This window comes from Erinaceus europaeus, chromosome 1 (assembly GCF_950295315.1).
Source record: "Erinaceus europaeus chromosome 1, mEriEur2.1, whole genome shotgun sequence".
NCBI classification, from domain to species: Eukaryota; Metazoa; Chordata; class Mammalia; order Eulipotyphla; family Erinaceidae; genus Erinaceus; species Erinaceus europaeus.
Window position 1 is genome coordinate 77183764 of NC_080162.1, and position 20704 is coordinate 77204467.

The following is a 20704-nucleotide window of genomic DNA, read 5'->3' on the forward strand; positions in this document are numbered from 1 at the left end:
TGTAACACTGGGAACTCACACATATGTGATTTCACTACTCCTGGACCTTTTTTTCCCATTCTTTTCATTGCAGATAGGGAGATATATTATAGCCCCAGAGTTTCTCCCAAATGCTGTCGCACTCTCAGGTAGAGCCTGAGCTCAAACCCAATCAAGTAAGCTATCTTATGAACCTCAAATTGTTTTTAATTTTTATTTATAAAATAGAAATATTGACAAGACCATAGGATAAGAGAGGTACAATTCCCACCACCAGAACTCCGTATCCCCTCTCCTTCCTTGAAAGCTTTCCTATTCTTTATCCCTCTGGGAGTATGGACCCAGGATCATTATGGGGTGTAGAAAATGGAAGGTCTGGCTTCTGTAATTGCTTCCCCACTGGGTATGGGCGTTGGCAGGTCAATCTGTACTCCCAGCCTGTCTCTCTTTTTCCCTAATGGGGGAGGGGTCTTGGGAGGCAGGGCTCCAAGACACATTGGTGGGGTCATCTGCCCAGGGAAGTCAGGTTGGCATCATGATAGCATCTGGAACCTGGTGACTGAAAAAGAGTTAAGCTATAAAGCAGGGAGAATCAGGTGGTAGCACATCGGGTTAAGGGCAGGTGGCACAAAGGACCAGTGTTAAGGATCTCAGTTTGAGCCTCTGGCTCTCCACCTGCGGGGGGGTCGCTTCACAAGCGGTGAAGCAGGTCTGCAGGTGTCTGTCTTTCTCTCCTCTCTGTCTTCCTTTCTTCTCTCCATTTATCTCTGTCCTATCCAACAATGATGACATCAACAACAATAATAACTACAATTAAAAACAACAACAACAATAAAACAACAAGGGCAACAAAAATGAATAAATAAATATTTAAAGGGGGGATACAAAAGGGAATACATAAATAAATAAACATTTTTTTAAAAAAGATATAAAGCAGAACAAATTGTTGACTCACCATGAACCTAAAGGCAAGAATATTACAAATGAAGACTTGGGGGTCTCCATTTTGGAAAAAGCTAGTAGGTCTATTTTAGGTATAGTCCAAGGGGACCATGACTTTACTAGTTTTTGCCTAAGCCTAATATCTAATATTCAAGCTACTGTCTGAGGAGATGGTGTCATAGTTGGAAAAAGGACTAGAAAGCTGGATTAAGGAAGAGAGTAGCTTCCAAATATGAGGAAAGTATGCAAATACTATTAACTATAATTGATTTGATCTGGTGCCCATATTCAGTACAGGAGCCAGTGTAACCTCTGCATCCCTGTAAGTCTGAGCTCACCTTCTGAGCTAGGAACATTCCAGGTTGCAGTAATTTCAGGACCCATCTTCCTTGAGTAGTAGGTAGAGTATGCTATCCAACCTCCCTTCAGAGAATGGAACATTCCCTACCATTGTTGGTCCACATTGAGGGCAAGATCCTATAGGAACCCACAAAGGGGTACCTTATGTTGTTCCTAATAGAGATGACCAATGACAGTGGAGAGAGGGATCTGTTAGAGGTCTAGGCTCATCGTGTCTGTGTGGGAATCCCAGGACTCCCTGACTAGGGGCCCCAGCTGATGGGGTGGCCTGGTAGTGACTAAAGAGTCATCATTAAAGTATGCCAGTCTCTTGCCCTTATTCAGCTTTTATAGTCCTTACTTTATCTGACAAGGTTATCTTTGGAGTGATTGAGGGAAGTAGGTGAGGAAGTAGGTGAGGAGGGTATCTAGGTCTAAGTAGGAACTATTTCATTAGGTGCTTTATGGTGTCTTTTTAGGTCTTTCTATTTGCTTGCTTCATTTATTGGCTCATTGCAAACTATTGTGCACTTTTTCTTTAAGGTATATATTTTCCCCTAGCTTATGGATACATGTGTGCATATGCTCTATCTCATGGGCCTTGGTCTATATCTAGATTTTGAGGTTTTGTTAAGAAGTGCACCACCCAAAATGGAATTAAGGAGTCCTATGAGCTAGGTAAGGTCTCACCAGAGTAGTGAAGATGGAGGGTTGACATTCCCCATCTGATGTCTCTGGACACAGTCCAAGGTGAAGCATGCCCAGGTGATACTGGCTGCATTGATGAGGTTGGGATCAGCAGAAGCAATATCAATTGGTATGAATTGAGAGAAGCATGCAGGAAAGCAAGCCCCACCCTAGAGGTTCCAGGACTGGGAGAAATACGGGCTTTATATAGAGAATGGGGAAGGTTCCTACTATCTTAGAGTTTAAGAAGGCAATAGTTGGGACCAGGTGATAGCCCAGTGGGTTAAGTGCACATGGCACGAAATGCAAGGACTGGGGTAAGAATCCTGGTTCGAGCCCCTGGCTTCCCACCTGCAGGAGGATCGCTTCACGAGCGATGAAACAGGTCTTCAGGTGTCTTTCTCTACTCTCAACTCTCCATTTCTCTCTTTCCTATCCAATAACAATGACATCAATAACAACAATAATAATAACCCAAACAATGATAAAACAACAAGGGCAACAAAAGGGAAAAAAATAGCCTCCAGGAGCAGTGGATTCATGGTGCAGGCACCAGGCCCCAGCAACAACTGTGGAGGCAAAAAAGAAAGAAAGAAAGAAAGAAAGAAAGAAAGAAAGAAAGAAAGGAGCCAATAGTTATTGCTATACCCAAATTATTTGGCAACTGGGTTAACTTTGAAAATCCCTTGTTAGGATTTGCTGTATCATACAAAATTTATGTCATTTAATGCTATTTACATATAGTTGTATTTTATAAAGTAACAACACCAGTTGCTTGGACCTCAATTCTTTTTTTTTTTTAAAGATTTTATTTATTTACTAATGAGAAAGATAGGAGGAGAGAGAAAGAACCAGACATCACTCTGGCACGTGTGCTGCCGGGGATCGAACACAGGACCTCATGCTTGAGAGTCCAAAGCTTTTACCACTGCGCCACCTCCCGGACCACAGGACCTCAATTCTTAAGGATACACAAATTAACTTACAAAATCTTTCTTTGTACAACTTTACCAGGCTCCAAAGTTTGAGAAGCAAGAGTTAGAAATTGGGGAGTCAGGCGGTAGCGCAGCAGGTTAAGCACAGGTGGTGCAAAGCGCAAGGACCGGCATAAGGATCCTGGTTCAAGCCCCCGGTTCCCCACCTGCAGGGGAGTCGCTTCACAGGCGGTGAAGCAGGTCTGCAGGTGTCTGTCTTTCTCTCTCCTCTTTCTGTCTTCCCCTCCTCTCTCCATTTCTCTCTGTCCTATCTAACAATGACTACAACAATAAAACTACAAGGGCAACAAAAGAGAATAAATAAATAAATACTAAAAAAAGAGTTAGAAATTTAGAGTTCAGGGCAAGGGTAGATAGCATAATGGTTGTGCAAAGAGACTTTTATGCCTGAGGTTCCAAAGTCCCAGGTTCAATTCCCACACCACCATAAGCCAGACCTTAGCAATGCTCTGGCAAAAAGAAAAAATATATATAGTTTGTATAATTTTAGAACAGAAATATCCTTAGATATTTTCATTTAGTTAAAAAAAAATAGAGTTTCTGTTCTGTGCCTCATATTACACTGAGTCATGTTGTTCTAGCCTCACATTTTACAGATGAAAAGGCAGAGACATACCCAAGGTCACACAACCACTTGAATGGCAGGTGTGTCCACATGAACTGACTTCTTTCTGGACCTTTTATATTCACCATGCTAAAGATAAGCTTATCTTAAACCCAAGCAAGCAGATGATGAGTTTAAGAAGAGATAAACAATGGATCTATCAGTGGCACCAGAGATCAGAGAACAATCTTCACCACTACAGAGTAGGACAGATTACTTTTGAATAACACAATTAGGCTTGGGGAGCAAAGGGCATGAAATAGCATAATGGTTATACGATAAGAGTGCATGAGCACTTATCGAGTCAACATTTGTGGACAACTATTCTAGCCTGGTGACTGTTCCAGATTTCAGGCCTTAGAAATAAGTAAGACAAGGGAACCAGATGGTAGCGCAGCAGGTTGAGACAGGTGGCACAAAGTACAAGGACCAGTGTAAGGATCCTGCAGGGTTCAAGCCCCGGCTCCCCACCTGCAGGGGAGTGGTTTCACAGGCAGTGAAGCAGGTCTGCAGGTGTCTATGTTTCTCTCCCCCTCTGTCTTCTCCTCCTCTCTCCATTTCTCTCTGTCCTATCCAACAACAACAACAACAATAATAACTACAATAATAAAACAACAAGGGCAACAAAAGAGAATAAATAAATAAATATTTTTTAAAAGAAAGAAGTAAGACATGACTTCTCCTTTTATTAAGTGAGGGAGACAAGCACATAAACAATGTTGTAGGGACTTGAACACTACAGTACAAAGTTCTGAGGAGCAAAGAATGTAATAAATAACTCTGCCTCAGTCCACTGCCTTTTCTGATATAGATTTGTTTGGTTTAATTATTACTGACAGGAATTAAGAGCCTCAGAGATCAAAGAATATGAGCTGAAAACCTTCTGACCCGAGGAAATGTGTTATCCCACCACACAACACAGATACGAGCTACTTGAGAAACCTCTTTATTGGCTTATCTGTGAAGACTCAGTCATACTGAGATTGTACAAGTCAGATTCAAAGGAGGTCTCGAAACTTTACATCACGTTCAACCTAATGCTGTTGACTGGCTATGGAAGAAGGGCAAACGCTAGAAGAAGAAGAAGTGTTTATTTGAAGAAAGAGTTCCCTGCTCAGTGAACGAAATCCATTGATCTAGCCCACTCTCCTCATTTTACCAAGAAAAAAAAAAAAAAGAACAGATTTGTGTAAAGTTGCTCATCTTGGCTTCAGTCAAAACAAGAAGTCAGAGGTCCAGATTCCCATCCCTGTATTGAATCACTGCCAGACCTTAAGGAAAAAATGATGACCAGTTCATCATAGATGTTATGAAGGAAATTAACCACTCTCTCAGTTCTAATTCAAATTTTTCTGATTTTTCAGCTCCTTTCATCAATTAGGCAGTTACCTTAGAAAAGCTCTGAGAAATCAAGAGAACTTGCATTAGAACTGAGATAGAGGCTTGAGGAAGTTTATATGAGGCTGTGAGCTGGCTATTTGATTCCCCTCCTTATGGAATATTAAAAGACATGTAGAAAATTTTACTTCATGTGGTCTGTGAGGTGGCACAGTGGATAAAGCACTGGACTCTCAAGCATGAGGTCCTGAGTTCAATCCCTGGCAGCACATGTACCAGAGTGATGTCTGGTGCTCTCTTTCTCTCTTTCTATCTCTCTCTCTCTCTCTCTCTCTCTCTCTATATATATATATATATATATACCTTTCTAATGAATAAATAAATAAATTTTTTTTAAAAAAGAGAAAATTTTACTTCAGTCTGGCTGTGGACTGGAAGGAATAGGCTAAAAATCGCCAGGGTCCTATAAAGGGAATACAGGAGAGGGCACAACCATTATGAGTAAACTGCTGAGTTTCTTGTTGATTTTTAAATATTGTGCTAGGGAACAAACCCAGGACTATGTACATGCATGGTACTTCTTAGCCACCTCCCCAACCCAATAATCCTGTACTTCCAGAGAAAGAGATAGACCATAATGCTGCTTTACTATTCACAGAGGTTTTTTGGGCACTGCCATGTGGTGCCAGGGGTTGAGTCTAGGGCCTCATACATATGCAGTTTATGCTGGGCCATCTCCCAGCCCCTGCAAACATTTCTTTCTTTTTTTTTTTTTTTAACAATAATACTTTCTTTTTCTTTTTTTAAAGATTTTATTTATTTATTCATGAGAAAGATCAGAGGAGGGAGAGAAAGAACCAGACATCACTCTGGTACATGTGCTGCCAGGGATTGAACTTGGGATCTCATGCTTGAGAGTTCAGCACTCTATCCACTGTGCCACCTCCCTAACCACAGTGAACATTTCTTTTTTATTGAGAGAAAGAGATATGAGAGCACCACTCTATCATATTTTGTAGTGCTAGAGTAGAAGTGGATTCATCATGTATATAAAGTATTCATTCAAGGGGGTAGATAAAGCATAATGGTTATGCAAACAGACTATCATGCCTGAGGCTTCGAAGTCCCAGGTTTAATCCCCTGAACCACCATAAACCAGAGCTGATCAGTGCTCTGGTAAAAAAAATATATATATATATCATGAAAGATAAAGCATTCATTCAATCTACCCACTGACCCCTCTCTTTGGTCCTCATGAGCAAACTATTTTATTCTCTTCTTGCCCACAGTGACTTATGGTAGGACAGAGAGAACCCTGTAAAGGCAACCTGAAGTTTCCCTCCACCCCAAACACCAGAAAATACATATACAAGGAAAATAAAGAGTTAAGGATTCTGCACTCAGAGAAGATGAAAATACTGCTGAAGTACATTAAGAAGATGGTGCACCGGGAGCTGGGTGGTAGCACAGCGGGTTAAGCGCACATGGCTCAAAGTGCAAGGACCGGCGTAAGAATCCCGGTTCGAACCCCCGGCTCCCCACCTGCAGGGGAGTCCCTTCACAGGCGGTGAAGCAGGTCTGCAGGTGACTATCTTTCTCTCCTCATCTGTCTTTGCCTCCTTTCTCCATTTCTCTCTGTCCTATCCAACAATGATGACATCAGTAACAACAGTAATAACTACAACAATAAAATAACAAGGGCAACAAAAGGGAATAAATAAATAAATAAATATTAAAAAAAAAAGATTGTGCACCATAACCAAGTTGGCTTTATCACAGGCATTCAAGGCTGGTTAAATATATATAATCAATAAATGTGTGTGATTTACCACATTAACAAAAGGAACACCACATAATTATTTCAACAGATGCGGATAAATTATTTGACAAGATACAGCATCTTTAAAAAAAAAAAAATTTAGATTATTTATTTATTTGTTTCCTTTTTGTTGCCATGGTTATTATTGTTGTTGATGCCATTTTTGGATAGGACAAAGAGAAATGGAAAGAGAAGGGGAAGACATAAAGGGGGAGAGAAAGACACCTGCAGACCTGCTTCACCGCCTGTGAAGCGAATCCCCTGTAGGTGGAGATCCGGGGCTCGAACCGGGATCCTTATGCTGGTCCTCGTGCATTGCACCACGTGCGCTTAACCCGCTGTGCTACCGCCCAACTCCCAAGATACAGCATCTTTTCATGATCACATGAAAATGAATGAGGACAGATGGGAAAAGAAGTTAAACTGTCACTATTTGCAGATGATATGATTCTATATATAGAAAATTCTAAAGAATCTGGTAAAAAATTCCTGGAAAGTATTAAGCAATATAATCAACTGGCAGGCTACAAAGTCAATATACAAAAATTAGTGGCATTCCTCTATTCAAGCAGTAAACTAGAAGGAGACATTGAAAAATCAACTCCATTTTGTATAGCAGCAAAAACAATAAAATATTTAGGAATAAAATTAACATAAATGAAAGACAAATACACTGAAAAACTATGAGTCAGTCTTCAAGGAAATAAAGATACAAAGAAATTAAAAGATAACACATGTTATTGGATAGGAAGAATTAATATCTTCAAAATGACCATCATACCCAGAGCCATAAACAGATTCAATGCCATCCCCATCAAGGTACCACCAAATTTATTTAAAGGAATAAAACAAAAGCTACAAAAATTTACCTGGATTAAAAAATCCCTAAGATTGCCAAAGCAATCTTGAGAAAGAAAGAGAGAGAGAGAGAATGTGTCCTGTAACCCCACTTTTCCAGAGACCTACCCCATTAGGGAAAGATAGGAACAGGCTGGGGGTGTGAATCAACCTATCAACACCCACATCTAGCAGAAAAGCAATTAGAGAAGCCAGAACTCCCACCTTCTGCACCCCATAAAGATCTTTGTTCCACATTCCCAGAGGCATAAAGAATAGGGACACTTCCAATGGAGGGGAGGGGATATGGAACTCTGGGGATGGGAATTTTACCCCTTTCATCCCACAATTTTGTCAATAATTATTAAATCTCTAATAAAAAAGTTTTTTTTAATTAAGAAAGAAAAAAAAGCCTGCCTGTACCTGAAACGAAACAGATACACAGGCTAGTGGAATAGAACTGAAAGCCCAGAAATTAGCCTCTACGCCTATAAACAACTCATTTTTGACAAGGGGCCCAAAACATTAAATCTCTTTAACAAGTGGTGGTGGGAAAATTGGACTGAAACATGCAAAAGAAATTGGACCACCTGCATAAAAGTCAACTCCAAGTGTATCAAACACATTGACATTAGACCAGAAACTATTAAATACATAAGAGAAAACATTGGCAGAATACTTCATGATCTATGCTTCAAAAATGTCTTTTTTTTTTTTCCTCCAGGGTTATTGCTGGGCTCGGTGCCTGCACCATGAATCCACCGTTCCTAGAGGCCATTTTTCCCCCCTTTTTTTGCTGCCCTAGTTGTTGCAGCCTCGTTGCGGTTATTATTGCCATTGTTGACTTTGCTTTGTTGTTGGATAGGACAGAGAGAAATGGAGAGAGGAGGGGAAGACAGAGAGAGAGGGGAGAGAAAGATAGACACCTGCAGACCTGCTTCACCGCCCGTGAAGCGACTCCCCTGCAGGTGGGGAGCCGGGGGCTCTAACCGGGATCCTTACGCCGGTCCCTGCGCTTTGCGCCACGTGCGCTTAACCCACTGCGCCACCGCCCAACTCCCCAAAAATGTCTTTAAAGATTCAAATCCAACAGCAAAAAAAAGCAAAAACAGAAGTAAATCAATAAGGTGGAGGAGACAGTGTAATGCTTATGCAAATAAACTCTCATGCCTGAGGTTCCCAGGTCCCAGGTTCAATCCCCTATACCACCATAAGTCAGAGCTAAGCAGTACACTGGTATATATATATATATATATATATATATTCAATTAGACTACATCAAACTGAAAAGCTTGTGCACAGCAAAGGGTACCATCACCCAAACAGAAAGACAACCTACAGCGTGGAAGAAGATCTTTATACAACATACTTCAGGTAAAGAACTAATAACCAGGCAGGGGTAGATAACATAATGGTTATACAAACATACTGTCATACCTGAGGCTCTGAAGTCCCAGGTTCAATCCCCTGCACCACCATAAGCCAGAACTGAGTAGTGCTCTGGTATTAAAATAAACAAACAAAAAAAAAACACTAATAACCAAAATACATAAAGAGCTCAGTAAATTTAGCAACAAACAACCTCATGAGAAAATAGGGCAAGGACATGGACAGAAATGTTACTGAGGAAGAGATCTAGCAGGCCAACAGACACATGAGAAAGTGCTCAAAGTCACTGATTATCAGGGAAATGCAAATAAAGACAACAATGAGATACCACTTTACACCCATCAGAATGTCATACATTAGGAAAGACAGTAACCATCTATGGCCATACCACCCTGAACATGCCCTATCTTGTCTGATTGCAGAAGCTAAGCAGGGTCGGGTCTGGTTAGTACTTGGATGGGAGAAAAGACAGTAACAACAAATGTTGGAGAGGTTGTGAGGGGGAAAAGGACACTTCTGCACTACTGGTGGGAGTGTATATTGGTCCAACTTTGTGGAAAACAGTCTGAAGATTTCTCAGAACACTAGAAATGAACCTACTCTATGACTCTGCAATCTCCTTCCTGGGGATTTGCCCAACAAAAACATCTATCAGAAGACATCTATGCACAACTATGTTCATAGCAGAACAATTTGTAATAGCCAAAACTTGGAAGCAACCCAATGGCAGATGAGTGTAAAAAAAAAAAAGTGAAGAAGTGAGTCGGGTGGTAGCGCAGCGGGTTAAGCGCATGTGGTGCAAAGCATAAGGACCAGTTAGGATCCTGGTTCAAGCCCCCGGGTCCCCACCTGCAGGGGAGTCACTTCACAGGCAGTGAAGCAGGTCTGCAGGTGTCTCTCTTTCTCTCCCCCTCTCTGTCTTCCCCTTCTCTCTCCATTTCTCTCTGTCCTAACAACGACGACATCAATAACAACAATAGAAATAACTACAACAACAATAATAATAATAAAAAGGGCAACAAAAGGGAAAATAAATAAATTTAAAAAAAAATAAAAAACAAAAATGATGCTCTGGGCTAGACAGACAATTCTGTATACTAGGCAACTTGTGCTTCTATTTGCTTCTTTATAAAATGGGAAATAATCATCCTTGCTGTTCTTGTTATAAATCTGAGATAGTGTTACTTCTTGTACCTTCACATAATAAAAAACAGAGAGAAAAGCTGCCAACTGTTTTATTTTGTCACTTAGGCTGCAAGCTCACAGGACAAGAACCTTTTGTTCCTTGTACCATGGCTGCTGCTGACTAAATGTCATTAGTAATGACAATACTGAAAACATATTGCAGTTATCACTGTTTTCCAGTCACTTCTCACCAATCAGGCACCATTTGACCTTCTGGGAAATGCTAGGGAGACAGACTCAATTAATTAAAGACACATAGGACTGGAGAGGGAGAGCATAATAGTTATGCAAAAGATTCTTATACCTGAGGCTCTGAGGTAACAGGTTCAATCCCCAGCACCACCCACCATAAGCCAAAGCTTAGCAGTGTTGTGGTCTCCTCGCTCTGTGTCTGTATTTATCTCTTTCATTAAAATAAATAAAATATTTAAACACGCACAGGGCTCCTGGATCCAACCCATTCACTTACTTCACAAATGTATATTGAGTGTCTACTATATGCCAGGCATTGAGCCAAGTACTATGAATATGAATACTGTGGTTAACAAGTCTGATATACATTCTCTCTATATGGGTTCTTATGGTCCATTAGGCCATGACCATTGGTTTTTGCAGAAGACAGAATTGTTATTAACATGCAGATGGCTGGCCTGGTATGGTGGTCCTGTCCAGAAGCCCTCATGCCTAAGGCAGCGCAGCTTCAAGGTCAAACCCCGTGCTCTCTCTCACCCACCAGAAAATAAATATAAGTAAATTAATAAATAGAATTGTTAACACGTGTCAATAACATTATTAATGTATTAATTTTGTTTAGACTCTCAGTTATTGGTTTTGTTGATTCAGACCCTTAGATAGTATTTATCTGCCCAAGTTCCCCAAAAGCTTGATTTTTTAAATTATATATATATGAGAATAAGAGAAATTGAGAAGGAAGGGGCAAGTATAGGGGAGAGAGAAACAACTGCAGCACTGTTTCATCGTTTGTTAAGCTTCCCCCTTGCAGGTAGGGAATAGGGGCTTAAACCAACATTCTTTTTTAAAATTATTTTTTATTATTTATCATTATCATTATTTTTTTTTTGCTTCCAGGGTTATTGCTGGGGCTTGGTTCCTGCACCACAAATCTACTGCTCCTGGAGGCTATTTTTTCCCTTTTTTTTTTCCTTATTATTTTTGTCCTTATTATTGTTGTTGTTGCTGTCATTGTTGTTGTTGGATAAGACAGAGAGAAATGGAGAAAAGAGGGGGAGACAGAGAGGGAGAAAATAGACATCTGTAGATCTGCTTCACCTCTTGTGAAGTGACCCCCCTGCAGGTGGGGAGCTGGGAGCTTGAACCAGGATCCTTACACCGGTCCTTGCGCTTCGCGCCATATGTGCGCTTAACCCGCTGTGCTACCGCCCAACCCCCTAAACCCAGGTTCTTACACACCGTAATGTTTTATCTCTACCAGATGCTCTCCTCCACAGCTTTATATTCTAAGATTCTTCCACTTTTTCACAATTGCGCCTCAAAAAGAATGGTTCTGGGTCTCTGCAAAACCACTTCTGAGGGGGAACTGAGAGGAGGTGCAGCGGATAAAGTGTTGGACTTTCAAGCATCAGTCCACAAGCTTAACCCCCGAGCATCCTATAAAGGAGTGATGAGGAAGTCGGACAGTAGCGCAGCGGGTTAAGGGTACGTGGTGCAAAGCAAAAAGACCGGTGTAAGGATCCCGGTACAAGCCCCCCACTCCTCACCTGCAGGGGAGTCGCTTCACAGGCGATGAAGCAGGTCTACAGGTGTTTATCTTTCTCTTCCCCTCTCTGTCTTCCCCTCCTCTCTCCATTTCTCTCTGTCCTAACAATGACAACAGTAATAACTACTACAACAATAAAAAACAAGGGCAACAAAAGGGGGAAATAAATAAAAATTCACTTTAAAAAAAAGGAGTAATGCTTTGGCTCTTTCTGTGTGTCTCTCTCTCTTACTTGGAAATATCTGTCCCTCTTTTGTGACTATTATTCAGAATCATATTCTTCCTGTAGGGACATGATGTTAAAACTTGTGCCTAGTTTTCACAGCATGTCCTTGAACAAGACACTGACCTTTTGATGCTACTCTTTCCCCATTTGCAAAATGAAGAGAAAACCATATTTGCTGTACACAATTCTGGCTAGCCAAAGCAGAAATTAAAATAGGTTGATTATGGGAAGGAGGTCATTTTAGTGATGGGAAGGGAGGGGAATACTGGCAATCTGTAAGTCTGGGGGCCTCAAAAGTATCAAAGGAAAAGCCATCCAGCAGGCCTGAGAAAGTACAAGACCCTAAGTGTCAATAAGGCATCCAGGTCCCAGACACCAATGAACAACATTCTTGAGGGCAAGGCCACAGAAGGAGTCAGCTCCAGTCACTGGTTCTTGCACTGGACCTTTCAGAATTCAGCTTCCTAGAATAGAAACTGGTTGACTGAAATGATGACTGAAAAAGGATGGTCCATCTTGATTGACAGCCCCATAAAATCAAATCCTAATATTGAAGGAATAGCATTCTAAGAGAAAATAAAAAATGCAGTTTCTTGGGGAACAAAATCAATCTTCAGTTGACCACTATGAGGATTAGGACTTATTCTGAGATAGTTTCAGTCTCCAAAACTTAGCAACATAGTGTGTGTGTGTGTGTGTGTGTGTGTGTGTGTGTGTGTGTGTGTGTGTTATGTTAGAAGTATCCTTTTCTCAATTGAAGTCATTAGAGGACCTCATTATGTAACAGATATTGGAGTAGATTCAAGTTAGTATAAAGGCATAACCATGCACACAAAAATTGGAAATTAGAGAATAATAATTTTTTAATTTCTTTATTGGGGAATTAATGTTTTACATTCAACAGTAAATACAATAGTTTGTACATGCATAACATTTCTCAGCTTTTCACATAACAATCCAACCCCCACTAGCTCCTCTGTCATCCTTTTTGGACCTGTACTCTCCCTCCCACCCATCCCAGAGTCTTTTACTTTGGTGCAATACACCGAGTCCAGTTCAGGTTTTACTTGTGTTTTCTCTTCTGATCTTGTTTTTCAACTTCTGCCTGAGAGTGAGATTATTCCATACTCATCCTTCTCTTTCTTATTTCACTTAACATGATTTCTTCAAGCTCCATATTCAAGATCAGATGGAAATGGTGAAGTCACCATTTTTAATAGCTGAGTAGTATTCTATTGTGTGTATATATACCACAACTTGCTCAACCACTCATCTGTTGTCCAACAGCTGGGTTGCTTCCAGGTTTTGGCTATTACAAATTGTGCTATGAACATAGGTATACACAAATCTTTTTGGATGGTTGTGTTGGGTTCCTTAAGATGTATCCCCAGGAGAGGAATTGCAGGGTCATAGGGTAGGTCCATTTCTAGCCTTTTGAGAGTTCTCCAGACTGCTCTCCACAGAGGTTGGACCAATTTACATTCCCACCAGCAGTGAAGAAAGGTTCCTTTGACCCCACAGCCTCTCCAGCATTTGTTGCTGCTACCTTTTCTGATGTATGACATTCTCATAGGAGTGAAGTGGTATCTCATTGCTGTCTTTATTTGCATTTCTCTGACAATCAAAGACTTGTAGCATTTTTTCTTTTCTTTTTCTTTTTTTTTTTTATTTAAGAAAGGAGACATTAACAAAACCATATGATAAGAGGGGTACAGCTCCACACAATTCCCACCACCCAATCTCCATAACCCACCCCCTCCCCTGATGGCTTTCCCATTCTCTATCCCTCTGGGAGCATGGACCCAGGGTCGTTGTGGGTTGCAGAAGGTGGAAGGTCTGGCTTCTGTAATTGCTTCCCCCACTGTACATGGGTGTTGACTGGTCAATCCATACTCCCAGTCTGCCTCTCTCTTTCCCTAGCAGGGTGGGTCTCTGGGGAAGCAGAGCTCCAGGACACACTGGTGGGGTCGTCAGTCCAGGGAAGTCTGGTCGGCATCGTGCTGGCATCCGGAACCTGGTGGCTGAAAAGAGTTAGCATACAAAGCCAAATTGTTGAACAACCATGGACCTAAAGACTGGAATAGTGCAGATGAAGTGTTGGGGGGTACTCCCTGCAGGCTCTTGTGTACTTCTGCTTTCAGGTATATATTTTTCCCTAGTTTATGGGCACATGTGAACATATGCTCTATCTCAGGGGACCTGGACTATATCTAGGTTTGGGGACTTTATTGGGGAGTGGAACACTTAGAATGGAATTAGAGAATACTATGAAAGGAAAGGTCTCAGCCAAGTGATGAAGCTGAAGGGTTGTCATTCCACACCTGAAGTCTCTGGACACAGTCTGAAGTGAAGCATGCTAGGGTGGCACTCATTGCGTTGATTGGGTTGCGATCTGCAGATGCAATATTATTTTATTTGAATTAAGAGAAGCATGCAGGAAGGTGGGCCCCACCCTAAGGTTCCAGGACTGGGGGAAATATAGGCTCTATAGTGGAAATGTGAGGTTCCTGCTGTCTTAGGGTTCAAGAAGACAATGGATAGTTATTGTTATCATCACATTATTTGGTAATTGGGTTAACTTTGAAAAGTCCCTTTGTTAGTGTTTTGGGTATAATACCCAGCATCTTGTATATAGTTGTGCTACCGGTTGCTTCTGTTCTCCCTGGTCTAGGCTTTTGAGAGAGTCCACATATCAAAGACAGCCTATGTATTAAAAAGACTCAGTCTGTGTTTTTAAAAGTTCTAGACATATGATCAATTTTCCCCTCTCATATTAAATAGTGGTTTATATGTCTACACTTTAATAGGAGTGTACATAAACACCATTCCCACCACCAAAAGACTGTTCCCATCCCAACCACCACCACCACCACCCCCCCGCCATGCCAGGAAACCCAATGTCCACCCTCCCCCTCACCACAGGGTTTTTACTTTGGTGCCCTGCTCTCGATTTAATCAGATCCTACTTTTAGTTTCCCTTTCTGTTCTTCTCAATTTCTGTTGATGAGTGGGGACATCTCATACTTTTCTTTATCTTTCTGGCTTAGCTGATTTAACATAATTCCTTCTAGCTCTGTCCAAGATGGGTCAGATAAGGTGGGTTCATTGTTCTTAGTAGCTGCATATGTAGCATTTTTTTCATGTGTTTCTCAGTCTTTTGGATCTCTTCTGTGGTGAATATTCTTTTTTTTTTAATTTTTTATATTTATTTATTTTTCCCTTTTTGTTGCCCTTGTTGTTTGTCATTGTTGTTGTAGTTGTTATTGATGTCATCCTTGTTGGATAGGACAGAAATGGAGAGGCGGGGAAGACAGAGAGGGGAGAGAAAGATAGACACCTGCCGACCTGCTTTACTGCCTGTGAAGTGACTTCCCTGCAGGTGGGGAGCCCGGGGCTCAAACCGGGATCCTTTCGCCAGTCCTTGTGCTTTGTGCCACGTGTGCTTAACCCCTGCGCTACCACTGGACTCCCTGTGGTGAATATTCTGTCCATGTCCTCTCCCCACTTTTGGATGGGGTCATTTATTTTCTTGTTGAGTTTGGCAAGCTTTTTATATATTTTGGCTATTAAACTTTTGTCTGATGTATGGCATGTAAAGATCTTCTCCCATTCTGTGAGGGGTCTCTTGGTTTGGGTATTAGTTTCTTTTGCTGTGCAGAAGCTTTTAAATTTGATGCAGTCCCATAGGTTTATGCTTGCCTTAGTCTTCTTTGTAATAGGATTCATTTCACTGAAGATGTCTTTAAAATTTATGTGGAAAAGAGTCCTGTCAATATTTTCCTCTAAGTATCTGCTAGTTTCTGGTCTAGAGAGTAATATCTGTGTGGCCCAGGAAGGTGTGCGGCATAGTGCACAACTTGCAAGTGTGAGTTTGCACCCAGCACCACATATACCACAGTAATGACTCTGATTCTGTTAATAAATAAATGAATCTTCAAACAATAACCATATTTGCCCTCCCCTACTGGTCTTAGCAACCTGTCTTTTGGTTATAGTACTGGAAAAGGTCTAATTCAGAGAGAAGTTGTTGCAAAAAAGGCTTAACAGATCACTCTGTAAACTCAGAACAGTATTCTATTAAACAGAAACTTCAAGAAGTTTATTTCAAAATCTGGTCCAGGTGGCCTTCAATATGTTAAAATTTGGTGCATAGCACAAGCATACATGTTTAAGCATACATGTTTCTACTACATCTTTGAAAGACTTCAATTTTTTTTGAAGTAGGTATTGAAGCTTATGGTTCCACAGAAGCAATATACTTCAAAAACCACTATCAAGAGAGGTACCAGGGCCTTAGGACCTTGAATTGTGGACCATAGACCAACATATTGGCAATCATAGGATCTTTGTTCTAAGTTCATCCATGTGTTTGAACAACTAGACCTAATATATCCACCTTTTGTTGGAAATTATCTGCAGTTATACAATAGAATTTTTTATTTTTTATTTATTCCCTTTTGTTGCCCTTGTTGTTTTATTGTTGTAATTATTGTCGTCGTCGTTGTTGGATAGGACAGAGAGAAATGGAGAGAGGAGGGAAAGACAGAGAAGAGGAAAGATAGACACCTGCAGACCTGCTTCACTGCTTAAGAAGCAACTCCCCTGCAGGTGGGGAGCCACGGCTCGAACTGGGATCCTTATGCCAGTCCTTGCACTTTGTGCCACCTGCGCTTAACCTGCTGCGCTACAGCCAATTTCCCAGGAAATTTATAATTTAACATCAAAAGCCAACTCCCATGTGTGAAGGGGACAAGTAAAAAAATTTAATTTTAACTGAATTAATCAAGCCATGTGTAATAAATTTCAGATTAGTCCAAAGTAAACTTCCTCCTCCCTTTCTTCTTTTTACCATCAGAACACCTATCAGTCCTGGTTTACAGAGGTGCCAACAACTAAGCCTGGGACCAAGGAGTCTTAGGCATGAAGTATTTTATTATTTTTTTAATATTTATTTTCCCTTTTGTTGCCCTTGTTTTTTATTGTTGTAGTTATTGTTGTTGTTATTGATGTCATCGTTGTTGGATAGGACAGAGAGAAATGGAGGAGGGGAAGACAGAGAGGGGGAGAAATACATATACCTGCAGACCTACTTCACCGCCTGTGAAGTGACTCCCCTGCAGGTGTGGAGCCAGGGGCTGGAACCGGGATCCTTATGCCTGCCCTTGCGCTTTGCACCATGTGCGCCACCGCCCGACTCCCAGGCAGGAAGTCTTTTACACACTACTTTATTAACACCCCTGCCTTTTGCCTGATTTTCTTCCATGCACTAGATTTGTTTGTCATGGGGTAAAGGATGTGTGAATAGGTTTTGGAGAAAGGACAGGAATATCTATTGTTCATCAAATGCTTATGTTTACTACAGAATGGACTTTTTTATGATGACTTGCAGAGACAGTAGTTATTGTCAGCTCTCCCAGCTAACTGTGGTAGATGTAGAGCCCGGAAGTTGGCCCCATCTAATGATTATGTTGTGGTGGTGGTGGTGGTTGACTGTGCCTCAGAGTCTGGTAGCCCAACAAATAGCTTCATTTAGATTTTCATAGCCTCCTGAGCAGCTCTTTAGAATTCCAGAACCCAGTGTTGGTATAGGATACCACAGCCACAATGAAAACACAACTACTCACCATTTTCAGCCGATCTTGGATGGACCTTGAAAAATTCATGTTAAGTGAAATAAATCAGAAACAGAAGGATGAATATGGGGTGATCTCACTCTCAGGCAGAAGTTGAAAAACAAGATCAGAAGAGAAAACACAAGTAGAACCTGAACTGGAGTCGGTGTATTGCACCAAAGTAAAAGACTCTGGAATGGGTGGGAGGGAGAGTACAAGTCCAAGAAGGATGACAGAGGGCCTAGTGGGGGTTGTATTGTTATATGGAAAACTGGGAAATGTTATGCATATACAAACTATTGTACTTACTGTCAAATGTAAAACATTAATTCCCCAATAAAGAAATAAAAAAATTTCAAAAAAAAACACAACTACTAGAAAAGCAAATAAAATAACGAAGAAATCCCAAACCATCTGATGAGATTACATTTAGAAATCATTGGATAAGCTTATTCCTAATCAGTTCAAAAAGTAGAACCTTCTGTATTTGAGTTAACAAGCATTGCAGGAAATTTCAGCTTTTCTCTCATTATTTATCCCAGGTTATCAATATTCTGAAATGTATAGGCTGCAAAGAAAATAATAGAAATGGGGGCTAGAGAAAAGACAGGTCAGTGAATGAGCCCTTGGGATTCTGGGAAATAAAGAGGGAGACTTGGTGAAAGGAAGAAGAGGACACTAATGGATCCAGGGATAGCCCATTGGAAGCCCAAGGCAGCCTAGGTTTCCCACTTCTAAGTGATTTAGAAACTAGTTTCCCAACAGAGGCTCCTCAGAAGGTCCAGTAAATCTGTCATTTTACTAGCTCAAAAGCATGAAGCTCCCTGACTTGATGACTTCTCCAAAAGACCCCAAGACACACATGCCTCTCTTCCCCTTCTCAGATGCCCAAGTCTGCATCCTGTTTTTTTGCTAATAACCACAGGCTGCTGCTCATAAGCAGACTAACAGTGACTATATTTGAATTTTCTGACTGAGCAGCAAATTCATGCCATGATACCCAGTCTCCCTAATTTAGTTCTTGTGGTAGATATTCTAAGTAAGAGAGCTAGGGTAGGGTGCCGGGCAGTGGTGCAGCAGGTTAAGCGCACATGGCACTAAGTGCAAGGACCAGCGTAAGGATCCAGATTAGAGGCCCCAGCTCCCCACCTGCAGGGGGTTGATTCACAAGCAGTAAAGCAGGTCTGCAGGTGTCTCTCTCTCTCTCACTCTGTCTCCCCCTCCTCTCTACATTTCTCTGTCCTATCAAACAATAACAATGATACTAACAACAATAATAATAGCAACAATAAAACAAGGGCAACAAAAAGGGGAAAAAATGGCCTCTGGGAGCAGTAGATTTGTAGGGCATGCACCCAGCAATAACCTTGGAGGCAAAGAAAGAAAGAAAGGAAGGAAGAGTAGAAAGAGGCAAGTATTTGTGTCTGGTCCTAAACTTCACATCATTTATATTTCCCACCCAAACCACCTGATTTCAAAGTTCATGTCCTTAGTCAGTAGATCACTTGTATATTGAAAATAGGGAATTCTAGCTGGCTACAGCCAACACCTTGCAGAAGATTCAGTCCCAAGGCCTTTTCTTTTTCTGTTTTTCTATGACCCAGTAACATCTCTGTATTCATCTCAGCAGGGCTCTTGAAATTACTGGGGCAGCAACCCAGTTCAAATGAGTAAAGGGAAAAAGGGGAACTTTGTCTTGTTCACATCACTAAGAATATAAAAGGACAGATCTAGTTAATATAAAACGTGACTAGATTCAGATCCTAGGTCTTTCTGTAGCCTATTTCCTAAGTATTCAAAATACCCTCCCTCAAAACAGCTCCCTCCAGCCCACTGGAACATAATATGGTCCTTAAACTTAACATATGTATCAACAGTTTCACTTACTGTAAACCATTAATGCCCTAGTAAACAAACAAAAAAGCTTAACATAAAACTCTTCATATAGGGCTGGCAAAAAAAAAAAAGTTCACTTGGATAATGTACTTGCATGCAGTTCACTGCACTGGAGGAAGCTTCAGTGCTGTGGTGTGATATCCCTCCCTCACCATATATGTCAGCCCAGAAAAGTGAAGCAGTGCTGATGACAACAAAAACTTCATACAGTGGCTCATGAGGTGGCACAGTGGCTAGAATGTTAGATGCATAAAGTCCCAAGTTCAGTTCCAGGCATCACATGTGGCAAAGTTCTGCTCTGGTCCTCTCATGTTAATAAATGAATATTAAGGGGAAAAAAGAGAAAGAAAAACTCTTCATACATATATCACTTATCCTTAAAACAACCATCTGAGCTAGTTATTTCTGTCCCTACCTCAAACTGTATGGTGACATGACAGCAGAACTAGGTTTCCTTTCAAGTCCAGCCCACTACCAAACCCAATCCTCCATACCTTAATTCCACTTTTCTTAAAAAACAATCATGGGGGTCGGGTGGTAGTGCAGCAGGTTAAGCGCATGTGGCACAAAGCACAAGGACCGGCATAAGGATCCCGGTTCGGGTCCCCGGCTCCCCACCTGCAGGGGAGTCACTTCACAGATGGTGAAGCAGGTCTGCAGGTGTCTCTCTCTCTCTCCCCGCCTGCCTTCCCCTCCACTCTCCATTTCTCTCTGTCCTATCCAACAACAATGATATCATCAATAACAATAACTACAATAATAAAACAAGAGCAACAAAAGGGAAAATAAATAATAATTAAAAAAAACATCTTGTGGTCTGGGAGGTGGCGCAGTAGATAAAGCATGAGGTCCTGAGTTCAATCCCTGGCAGCACATATATCAGAGTAATATCTGGTTCTTTCTCCTCCTATCTTTCTCATGAATAAATAAATAAAATATTTTTAAAAAATCTTGTCAGGACCAGGCCAGATACTACAGGGCCTCAAATCAATCCCTTCTCTTTCCTTGAAGCTTTGGCTGGGGGTCCAGACATCTGGCATTGGGAAACTAGGAGATAACTCATCTTTCACTGTGGTATCTGGTCATTATCACACGAGACAGACTGGCAGACTGGAGAT